The 12,686-nt window shown below is 40.8% G+C and overlaps 1 protein-coding gene across 2 annotated transcripts in view; it reads left to right on the top strand.

Annotated features, from left to right (window-relative positions):
• The window catches only part of OR1B1 (olfactory receptor family 1 subfamily B member 1), a 184,991-nt gene that overhangs the window by 89,652 nt on the left and 82,653 nt on the right, over positions 1-12,686 (top strand). The window lies entirely within an intron of this gene.

Here is a 12,686-nt window from a genome sequence, read left to right as displayed (position 1 = left end):
ATGTACATTATATCTCAATAAAGCTGAAAAAGAGTCAAATGTTCTCAAATAGGTAGAATTAAGGGCTTCCCTGGTAGCTCAGCTGGTACAGAATCTGCTTGCAATGCAGGAGACCTTGGTTTGATTCCTGGGATGGGAAGATCCACTGGAGGAGGGAAAGGCTACCCACTCCAGTATTCTGGCCTGGAGAATTCCATGGACTATGCAGTCCATGGGTTCACAAAGAGTCGTACAGGACTGACTGAGCCATTTTCACTTTCACCGTTAATAACACCCCAGGGAATTTTTTTAATGGGAATTGAGAAATCCATTTTAAAATTCATCTAGAGAGGTAAATGGTCAAGAAAAAAGAAAAGTGGAAAAATGGAATAATGAGAGATTACTTTTCTAACCAAAAATATAGCACAGTATAATGAAAAACAATAAGGTAATGGAATACACAGAAAAACAAATCAATGGTTCAATATGAAGAATTTTGTATACCTGTATTTATACACGTATATACAGCTAGAAAATCACTGCAGATGGTGACTGCAGCCATGAAATTAAAAGACACTTACTCCTTGGAAGGAAAGTTATGACCAACCTAGATAGCATATTGAAAAGCAGAGACATTACTTTGCCAACAAAGGTCTGTCTAGTCAAGGCTATGGTTTTTCCTGTGGTCATGTATGGATGTGAGAGTTGGACTGTGAAGAAGGCTGAGCGCCAAAGAATTGATGCTTTTGAACTGTGGTGTTGGAGAAGACTCTTGAGAGTCCCTTGGACTGCAAGGAGATCCAACCAGTCCATTCTGAAGGAGATTAGCCCTGGGATTTCTTTGGAGGGAATGATGCTGAAACTGAAACTCCAGTACTTTGGCCACCTCATGCAAAGAGTTGACTCATTGGAAAAGACTCTGATGCTGGAAGGGATTGGGGGCAGGAGGAGAAGGGGACGACAGAGGATGAGATGGCTTGATGGCATCACTGACTCAATGGACGTGAGTCTCAGTGAACTCCGGGAGTTGGTGATGGACAGGGAGGCCTGGCGTGCTGAGATTCATGGGGTCGTGAAGAGTTGGACAAGACTGAGCGACTGAACTGACTGAACTGAACTGATACAGCTAGATCTGAATGGAACTTAATATATGGTAAAAATTTATTTCATACCAATGGAGAAAGGATGGACTCTTTAAAAAATGATATTTATGACAACTGGCTCAATGATTTGAAAAAATAAGCCTAGATTTCTATCTAATCCATCATAGAAGTAAAGCCCGTATGAATGAGCAACTTAAAAGTAAAGACTCTAAACAATGAAATAATTAGGAAAAAATAAAGAAGCATATTTTTATGGTCTCATAATGAAGATGCCATCACAAGGAAGAAGTAAAATATAGATGCATGAATGACAAAATACTGTACTCAGAAATGTGAACATTACTCTGAAAGAGATCATACGGAAAGCTAAAATATAAACTATTGACTCAGAGAAAATATCTGCAACACATTTACCAAAGTAAACATATGAGAAGATGTTCAACCACACTGGCAATCAGAAAGTAGAAATTAGGCTGCATTGCAATTTATACCTGTGAGATTGTATAAAGGTTCAGAACAGGCTTCCCTGGGATGTGTCATTATGGCCTGTAGATTAGTTTGATTTCAAAGCAATTGAGACCCATCAGGCTCAACAAAAACTGCTGCTTCTCCCTTTATTCACAGAGTTGAAATGGAAAGGTAATTATTACCAGAGAAAAATTTTATCTAAGTGGCCCCATCTGTATGGCAGGACAAACATCCCACCACCCAGCATCTGCTCTTCTTATCGTTTGTGGATAAACCTTCTGTCCTCGAGAGCCTCAGGCTCTTAGCTTAACCCTTAGCTTGAGATGGCAATAGATTTCATTGGACCTTTCTGTCTTTTAACCTCCCATGTCTGTAAGGTCTCTGGCCCTGTCATGTGTGTGGAGTTCCCAAAGAAAGTGAAATTTGATTTTCTCCCATTAATTTGTCTCATGTCAATTTGATTATTAGACTATTGGAAAGAGTCTTCAAACAGGATAGAAAATTTCCCCATTATTGTAAATATATATTTTTTAGCAATATAGAAAAGGAAGAAGACCTATCCTTGAAAAATAGTCAAGGATATTATACAAACCTATCTATGAAAAATAGTCATCTAAGTGTAGCACAAAGATATGTACATACATTTTGATTTTAGCATTGCTTACAATACTGATTAAACTGAAAAGTTAAAGTCACTCAGTTGTGTCCAACTCTTGGCGACCCCGTGGACTATTCAGTCCATGGAATTCTCCAGGCCAGAATACTGGAGTAAGTAGCCTTTCCCTTCTCCAGGGGATCTTCCCAACCCAGGGATTGAACCCAGGTCTCCTGCATTGCAGGCAGATTCTTTATCAGCTGAGCCACAAGGGAAGCCCAAGTATACTGGAGTGGGGAGCCTATCTCTTCCCCAGGGTATCATCCCCACCCAGGAGTTGAAGTGGGGTCTCCTGAATTGCAGGCGGATTCTTCACTACCTGATCTAGCAGGGAAAATTCGGTATTATAAATAACACTTTGATTTTAGTAGCTTACAACACCAAATAAAACAATAGGAATAAACAACCTACAAAGGAAACAACCTAAATATCTACACACAGTCTTTAAAGAAATTCAATGACTACTATTAGTCAACATTTATTATCACTCAATATATATATATACCACACACTGATGTAAGAAGTACTTTGCCTATTGTTAGCATTTTATTGTCTCCAAATCATAAGATATAGGCCTTATTAGTTTTCATTCCAATCCCAAAGAATGGCAGTTCCAAAGAATGCTCAAACTACTGCACAGTTGCACTCATCTCACACGCTAGTAAAGTAAAGCTCAAAATTCTCCAAGCCAGGCTTCAGCAATAGGTGAACCGTGAACTTCCAGATGTTCAAGCTGGTTTTAGAAAAGGCAGAGGAACCAGAGATCAAATTGGCAACATGTGCTGGATCATCGAAAAAGCAAGAGTTCCAGAAAAACATCTATTTCTGCTTTATTGACTATGCCAAAACCTTTGACTGTGTGGATCACAATAAACTGTGGACAATTCTGAAAGAGCTGGGAATACCAGATCACCTGACCTGCCTCTTGAGAAATTTGTATGCAGGTCAGGAAGCAACAGTTAGAACTGGACATGGAACAACAGATTGGTTCCAAATAGGAAAAGGAGTACGTCAAGGGTGTATGTTGTCACCCTGCTTACTTAACTTCTATGCAGAGTACATCATGAGAAACGCTGGACTGGAAGAAGCACAAGCTGGAATCAAGATTGCCGGGAGAAATATCAATAACCTCAGATATGCAGATAATACCACCCTTATGGCAGAAAGTGAAGAGGAACTCAAAAGCCTCTTGATGAAAGTGAAAGTGGAGAGTGAAAAAGTTGGCTTAAAGCTCAACATTCAGAAAACTAAGATCATGGCATCTGGTCCCATCACTTCATGGGCAATAGATGGGAAAACAGTGGGAACAGTGTCAGACTATTTTTCTGGGCTCCAAAATCAGTGCAGATGGTGATTGCAGCCATGAAATTAAAAGACGCTTACTCCTTGGAAGGAAAGTTATGACCAACCTAGATAGCATATTGAAAAGCAGAGATATTACCTTGCCAACAAAACTCTGTCTAGTCAAGGCTATGGTTTTTCCAGTGGTCATGTATGGATGTGAGAGTTGGACTGTGGATAAAGCTGAGGGCCGAAGAATTGATGCTTTTGAACTGTGGTGTTGGAGAAGACTCTTGAGAGTCCCTTGGACTGCAAAGAGATCCAACCAGTCCATCCTAAAAAGGAGATCAGTCCTAGGTGTTCATTGGAAGGACTGATGCTGAAGCTGAAACTCCAGTACTTTGGCCCCCTCATGCACAGAGTTGACTCATTGGAAAAGACCCTGATGCTGGGATGGATTGGGGGCAGTAGGAGAAGGGGACGACAGAGGATGAGATGGCTGGATGGCATCACCGACTCGATGGACATGAGTTTGAATGAACTCTGGGAGTTGGTGATGGACAGGGAGGCCTGGCGTGCTGTGATTCATGGGGTCGCAAAGAGTCGGACACGACTGAGTGACTGAACTGAACTGAACTGATATACATATTTTACAGGATAAAAAATTACAGTTTAGCAAGGTTTACCAACTTACCAGATCCCATAGTTAGTAAGTGGTTGAGCTGAGATTTGAATTCAGGCAGTTTGATCACAAAGCAGAAGGTATTTATTCGTCGCTAAACTGTGTTGTCACTGTTACACTACTGCCTATGATATTTTAAGTGATAAAAGCAATTTGCAGAATAGCGGATACAGAGTAATCCTGTTTTTGTAGAGATATACTTCCTTTATATGTTTTCTTTGTTGTGGCGTCTGTGTTTACCTAGTGTAGTTGCCTCCAGGAGTGAGAATGATGGTATGGAGTGTGGAGTTCCTTCCATATTTCACTTTATGTGTTTGCATTTAAATGTAAGGGACACATGTCTCTTCAATTAATTTTATAATTAAAAAGTGGAAGTTCCCTAAAATTCGACTTCCCAGAGAACTAGCGATGTGTGCATATATTTAAGTTGCTTTCTCTGCATGGATCCACACACACATATTATATCCAGAAATGGGGTCATATTATTCAGAATACTTTTCCTCCTCCATAGACAGTGTTGCAGTAGATATTTTTGTATATAAATATTTTGCTCTCATGAGAGAGGTTGTATGGTACAGAATATATTCTAAGAGATGGAAAGCTGAGTTGGAGCTTGTGAACACAGAAAGTTTTAGTAGGTACTCCCAATCTGAGACAATTAGTCTTCAACCTACTCCTGGGCAAATATTCATTTGACTCTGGACTCTTTCCTGCTTTCCTTCACTGTCTCTCTCTCTTTTTTTTAGCCTCAGTTTTCCTTGGTGGTGAAGGACTATCTGGCTTGCCTTGGTCCTGAACCCAGATTCCTCAGATCTACGTGACATTTCTCAGGGCAGTAGTGAGTCCCCTTCCCATTTAGCTGAAACTGGTAAGACTGTCTGTTTCCTCATGCCTTGGGCAGGTCCTTTCACTTCAGTGTACCCAATCAAAAAGATGAGGGTGGGGCGTGGTTAAACTTTCTGACTGCCTGCTCTTGTCATGTGGAGACTCAAGTGACATTTGACATTTGTATATTACCGTGTGCCATCATCACATCAAATTGTTTCATTAAATACGTCAGATTTGTATATCAATTAGACTTCATTAAAGCTAAAAAAAAAAAAAAAAAAAAAAGAGGCAAGCAACATTGCAGAGCCTTGAAGATTTGCAGACTCAATCTACACTCTTAAGAGAATCCTGCCTATTTGTCCTTGAAAACTTTTCAGAGTTAGCCTTAAAATGAATTCAGTGATTTTGACTGCAGTTGGGTGAGCAGTCTCATGGGTAAAAGTCAATTCCACGTACATGCAATACCTGTGTGTTGCCCCCAGAGCACACTTAGAGGAGAGAAGCTTGTGTTATCTGATGCCAGATCATTACATGTGTTACCTATCCTGAGACTCTTGATGGGAAAATGCAGTATCAATGAATGAGATGTTAGAGATCAGACGTGGACTGCCTGTGCCCACTTCCAGATATTTAGCCTCTCTTTCTCATGCTGTTGGTTTAACATGACCCACAGAAGGTGGAGCTGGGATGCTGCCTTACAAGTCTTTGTGATAATTAAGAAGTGTGGGTTTTTGATTCACAGCCAATTTAAGAGTGAAAATTGAAGCACTTTTCATTTTTTTTTCAAAAGCAACATTATAGCAATTTGATTAGATTATCTTCACTTTTAAGTTTATGATTAATTACACAAATTATTTGACTACCTTCCAATTACTTAAATAATATATGCTAAGACATTTTTTATGTGGTATAGGACTTTGTAAAGGAAAGTGATTTTGATTAGCAATAAAACATTTTGTGTTACTTACAAAATTAAAGATATATTTTGGTAAAAGTTTGGTAATTCTTTCTATAGGTGTTTAATTTTACAGTTCCTACAATAACCTACAAAAATGAAATTTTTAATGATGTTGCTTTCATCCAGTAGTAACTGGGAAGGACCAGGAAGCCCTGGGAATGTTTCCAAGCCTTTTAAATCACACTATCTCTCCTTATCCCCTTGTGCTTCCCTGGTGGCTCAGATGGTAAAGCATCTGCCTGCAATGCGGGAAACCCCGGTTCGATTCCTGGGTCAGGAAGATCCCTTGGAGAAGGAAATGGCAAGCCACTCCAGCACTCTTGCCTGGAAAAATCCCATGGACGGAGGAGCCTGATAGGCTACAGTCCATGGGGTCACAAAGAGTCAGACACGACTGAGTGACTTCACTTTCACTTTCTATCCCTCCTTAAAAGGTGTTTACTCCCCTTCTTTCTGCCTAGTTTTCACTCCCATAGAAGATTAAAACTTTACCTAGTCCTTCCCAGCTGTTCAATTCTAGATGCCAAGGCAAGTGAACTTTTCAAATATTCCCGCTGGAATCCTTTTTGTGTACAATTGTCTTCCCTCTCACTCAACATACTGATCCATCAAAGGTGCTTCAAGTGGGACTTCTGAAAACAGATCTCTGGTGTTCCTCCAGTGAGCTGGCCATGCCTCACCGGGATGTCTACACTTTAATACTGCCATTGCAGCCCTTCTCACGTACATTCTCTGTGAGGGTCATAAAATAGCTAACAATTCCATCGTGTTTAAAAAATATGCCAGACACTGCTCTAAGAACTTCACATATATTAAGAAATTTAGTCTTTATAGCACCTCATTTTACAGATAATGAAAGTGAGGCAGAGGGACCTGTTGGAGGCCACATAGCTAGGTGATAGTCGAAGCCAAATTCAGAGCCAAATGCTCCTAAACTCTGCATTATCCTAAGATTTTTGTTCACTTGTTCCCCCCGACATCATTTTGAGCCCTTTAAGGCAAGGGCCAGTGCTTCACACAGAGTAGATTCTTCACCGATGTGTAATACATAATGAAAACTGGAGAGATGAAAAAGTAGAGCAGAGGCCTTGGTTCCTGGCTTTTGAAATGAAGGAGAGAAGAGAGGATTAGGAAAAGGTCACATGAAGATGTTAAACCTCAGGCTCTATTCCCAGAGACCCCTCAGCTTGCCTACCTGTGGACTCGACAGAGGAGCTTTAGGGTCCTAATCAGGCCTGGGGTCCTGCCAGGGGGTTATGATCGGGCTCTGAATCTCTGAGGAGGGAGGCAGGTTGCAATGAGATCTAACTTCAGAAGTGTGCTGATTCTTCTCTATCTGCAATGAGAACTGTTGATAGAAAGGAACCCAGGGGTGTTCCCCCCGACCTACCTCTGCAAGCCAGAGCCCTGGGAATCATTTCTGCAACCTTCCCAGGAGAGAACAGTCCTGATGCCCTCACTGAGCTCTGTGCCCAGGAGACTGGGGAATCTGGGCTCCAGAGGTGTAGCCTCTACACCTGGGAAGGGAAGTAGGGCCATGGAGCCGTAGGGGTGGAGGTGTGTTCATGTATGTGTGCTATGTTTACAGGTGTGTGCTGGTACACTCTATGTGCTTTCTGTACACACCTGTGCTCTTGTGCATGTCAGCATGTTGGGTGGAAGGAGAAGTGATGGCCTCTGACATCTCTGAACTTCTATGTCTGCAGGGATGACTGTATCTAGGTGTAGGTTAGTGTTACAGGAAAGAGTTTAAGGTACACACTCTGGAGTCAGACTGAATGGATTTGAATACTGGCTCTGTCTCTTACAAGGTGTGGGAACTTTTGTAGGAGTTAATCTTTTTTTTTTTTTTTCTGACTGTGCTCTGTGGCATGAGGGATCTTAGTTTACCTGACCAGGTATTGAACTCACGCCCCCTGAGTGGAAGTGCAGAGTCTTAACCACTGGACCACCAGAGTTAACTTTTTGAGACTCATTTTTGATTGATTTTTGTTTGTCTTTCTTAAACACTTTATTACTTCAAGATCTTAAGCCAGACTACTTATTTTGGAATTTCACTTCCAGCAATCACTACATGAGTGAACTGGGGAAAGTTATTTAACTTCTTTAATCCACACTCTTCTCAAGTATAAGTGATATAGCAATCACAACTTTTAGATATGCATTTTGTTTTCTCTTCTTTCAATTTTTTTCCTTTAAATAGACTTTATCCTTCAGAGCATTTATAGAATCATGGAAAAGTTGATCAGAAAGTATAGAGAGGTCCCCGTCACACCTGTCCTTATGTATATTTGTTGTTGTCTAGTCACTCTGTCATGACCGACTCTTTTCGACCTCATGGACTGTAGCCTTCCAGGCTCCTCTATCCGTTGGATTTCCCAGGCAAGAATACTGGAGTAGGTTGCCATTTCCTTCTCCTTATATAGACAAAGCTTCTGCCACAATTACCCTTCCCCACCAGAGTACATTTGGTATAACTGATTAACCTACATAGACACATCATCACCCAAAGTCCATAGTTTACATTAGGCTTCTTTCTTGATGTTGTACCTTTGATGAGTGTTAAAAATATAACAACATGTATCCATCATCATAGTATCATCCAGAGTAGTTTTATCGCCTTAAAATTCCTGTGTTCCATTTAATCCTTTTCTTCCCTCAGCTCTTGGCAACTACTGATCTTTTTACTGTCTCTGTAGATTTGATTTTTCTGGAATACAGTGTTGGAATCATATAGAATGTAGCCTTTTCAGATTGGCTTCTTTCAGTTAGTACATACTTGCAAGCTCCCCCATATGTGTTTTCATGGCTTAGCAGCTCATTTCTTTCTAATGCTGAATAATATTCCATTGCCTGGATGTTTATTTCACCTATCTAAATATATCTTTTTGTGGGTATCTAGACGTGACTGAACTGAACTGAGATGTGACTTACTGTACACAGGAAATGCCAAAAATTAATTTTGCTACCTGATGTTGACAGGAAAAAAAGCACAACCTAAAAGTTGAGAATTATATTTTATTTGGCAGAACAAAATGAGGACTTCAGCCTGGAACACAGCCTCTCAGACCCTCACTTTTCTGTGTATCAGTTCAGTTCAGTAGCTCAGTCGCATCCAACTCTTTGCGACCCCATGGACTGCAGCACACCAGGCTTCCCTGTCCATCACCAACACCCAGAGCTTACTCAAACTCATGTCCTTTGATTTGGTGGTACCATCCAACCATCTCATCCTCTGTTGTCCCTTTCTCCTCCTATCTTAATCTTTCCCAGGATTGGGGTCTTTTCCAATGAGTCAGTTCTTCCCATCAGGTGGCCAAAGTACTGGAGTTTCAGCTTCAGCATCAGTCCTTCCAATGAATATTCAGGACTGATTTCCTTTAGGATGGACTGGTTGAATCTCCTTGTAGTCCAAGGGACTCTCAAGAGTCTTCTTTAACACCACAGTTCAAAAACATCAATTCTTTGGCGCTCAGCTTTCTTTATAGTCCAACTCTCACATCCACACATGACTACTGGAAAAATGATAGCTTTGACTAGATGGACTTTTGTTGGCAAAGTAATGTCTCTGATTTTTAATATGCTGTCTAGTTTGATTATAGCTTTTCTTCCAAGGAGTGAGCGTCTTTTAATTTCATGGCTGCAGTCACCATCTGCAGTGATTTCGGAGCCCAAGAAAATAAAGTCTGTCATGGTTTCCATTGTTTCCCCATCTATTTGCCATGAAGTGGGACCAGATGGGAAGATGCAAAGTCTGGACTCTAGGAAGTCATTCCTTTGCTGTGCACTCAGCTATCTGGGGCCAGTATCCTGTATTTTTTCATCCTGAGTCTCCTCGGGGTGCATGGCTGGGGGCAGCTGGAGTGACTGACTGCTTAGTGGCAACCTCTGTGTTCTCATCCTAGTCTCCCTGCTCTCAAATTGAACAAGCTCTACAGTGCTTTTCTCGGCCTCTCAAGTACATCCCAGGGTTTATTGCTTTTACCTGCTTGGCTAGTTTCCACTATTTTTTTTTTTTAAATTAAAGTATAGTTGATTTATTCTATTATTTTAGTCTCAGGTGTTCAACATAGTGATTCATAATTTGCAATATTTTTGCAAATTATACTGAGTTTACTGTATAAAAATAATGGCTATAGTTCCCTGTGATGTACAATATATTCTTTTTTTTTTTTTTGTACATTGTAGTTTATATCTCTTGAGTCTCTTCCGCTATATTGCCCCTCTCCACTTGGCTTAGTTCACTGGTAACCACTAGTTTGTTTTCTATATCTTTGAGTCTGTTTCTGTTCTTATTAAAATATTCATTCATTTTATGTTTAGATTCCACACAGAAGTGATAACAGAATATTTGTTTCTTTGCTCGGCTTATTTAAGGTCCATCGTATAGGTCCATCCACAGTGTTGCAAATGGCAGTGTTTTTATTCTTTTGTATGGCTGAGTAGTATTCCATTGTGTATGCAGGTATGTTTGTGTGTGTGTTCAGTCACTCAGTTATGTTGAACTCTTGAGTCCCCATGGACTGTAGACCACCAGGCTCCTCTGTCCATGGAATTTTTCAGGCAAGAATATTGGAGTGGGTTTCCATTTCCTATTCCAGGGAACCCCAGGGAATCTTCCTGACCCAGGAATTGAACCTGTGTTTCTTACATCTCCTGCATGGGAAGGCAGATTCTTTACCATTGAGCCACCTGAAAAGTGTGTGTGTGTGTGTGTGTGTGTGTGTATCACATCTTCTTTATCCATTCATCTTTTTAGGAATGCTTAGCTTTTTCTTCTATCATGGCTATTATGAATAGTGTGCTGTGAACATTGGGGGTGCATGCATCTTTTCAAATTAGTGTTCTTACTTCTTTGATCTATTCCTAAGAGTAGAATTACTGCATTATATGTTATTTCTGGGCTTTCCCAGTGGCTCAGTAGTAAAGAATCTGCCTGCAGTGAAGGAGACGCAGGAGACATGGGTCTGATCCCTGGGTCTGGAAGATCCCCTGGAGGAGGGCATGGCAACCCACTCCAGTATTCTTGTCTGGAGAATCCCATGGACAGAGCATCCTGGCAGGCTACAGTTCATAGGGTCACACAGAGTCTGAAACAACTGAAGTGACTTACTACACATGCATGGTATTTCTATTTTTATTTTTTTGAGGAAATTCCATGCTGTTTTCCACAGTGGCTGCACAAATTTACATTCCCACTGAGAGTGTACTTGGGATCCCTTTTCTCTACAGCCTTGATAACATTCCTTAGTTGTAGACTTTGACGATCACCCTGTTGACAGGTATGAGGGGATATCTCATTGTGGTTTTGATTTGTAATCTCTGATGATTAGAGATGTTGAGTATCTTTTCAAATTCCTGTTGGCCATCTGTATATCTTTGGAAAAATGTCAGTTCAGGTTTTATGCCCATTTTTTAATTGTACTGTTGTTTTTTGATGTTGAGTTGTATGAGATGTTTATATATTTTGGATAACAACTAAGCATTTCCTCCTATTTAGTAGGTTATCTTTTCATTTTGTCAATGGTTTCTTTTGCTGTGCAAAAGTTTTTAAGTTTACTTCAGTTCAGTTCAGTCGCTCAGTCATGTCCAACTCTTTGCAACCCCATGAATCACAGCACACCAGGCCTCCCTGTCCATCACCAACTCCCGGAGTTCACTCAAACTCCTGTCCATCAAGTCGGTGATGCCATCCAGCCAGCTCATCCTCTGTCGTCCCCTTCTCCTCCTGCCCCCAATCCCTCCCAGCATCAGAGTCTTTCCCAATGAGTCAACTCTTCGCATGAATTGGCCAAAGTACTGGAGTTTCAGCTTTAGCATCAGTCCTTCCAAAGAACATCCAGGACTGATCTCCTTTAGAATGGACTGGTTGGATATCCTTGCAGTCCAAAGGACTATCAAGAGTCTTCTCCAACACTACAGTTCAAAAGCATCAGTTCTTTGGCGCTCAGCTTTCTTCACAGTCCAACTCTCACATCCATACATGACCACTGGAAAAACCATAGCCTTGACTAGACGGACCTTTGTTGGCAAAGTAATGTCTCTGCTTTTCAATATGCTCTCTAGGTTGGTCATAACTTTTTCATTAAAACATTTTTGCCTTTATTTATTTTGTCTTAGGAGAAAGATCTGAAAAAATATATCACTACAATTTATGTCAAAGGCTGTTCTATGTTTTGCTTTAGAAGTTTTATGGATCAGGTCTTACATTTAGATCTTTAATCCTTAGGGTCTATTTTTATATACTGAGAAAAATTGTTCCCATTCTTTGAAATACTCTGCTCATCTCCTTGTCTATTGAATCTTCTTTTCAAAATTCAAATTATTTTTAAGGACAATCTTAGGTCATTATTCCAAGAAATCTTTCCCTATTTTCTATCAAACCCATGTTATTTCATATTTTTAAAATAACAGGACTTCATGATTTCTTGAGCACTGGAGAAGGCAATGGCAACCCACTCCAGTACTCTTGTTTGGAAAATCCCATGGACGGAGGAGCCTGGTAGGCTGCAGTCCATGACGTCGCTAAGAGTCAGACATGACTGAGAGACTTCACTTTCACTTTTCACTTTCATGCATTGGAAAAGGAAATGGAAACCCACTCCCATACTCTTGCCTGGGGAATCCCAGGGACTGGGGAGCCTGGTGGGCTGCCGTCTATGGGGTTGCACAGAGCCGGACACGACTGAAGCGACTTAGCAGCAGCAGCAGCAGCAGCCAGTGTGAAGCACA

This window comes from Bos indicus, chromosome 11 (genome assembly GCF_029378745.1).
Source record: "Bos indicus isolate NIAB-ARS_2022 breed Sahiwal x Tharparkar chromosome 11, NIAB-ARS_B.indTharparkar_mat_pri_1.0, whole genome shotgun sequence".
Lineage (NCBI taxonomy): Eukaryota > Metazoa > Chordata > Mammalia > Artiodactyla > Bovidae > Bos > Bos indicus.
This window is presented reverse-complemented; position numbering and strand designations above follow the sequence as displayed.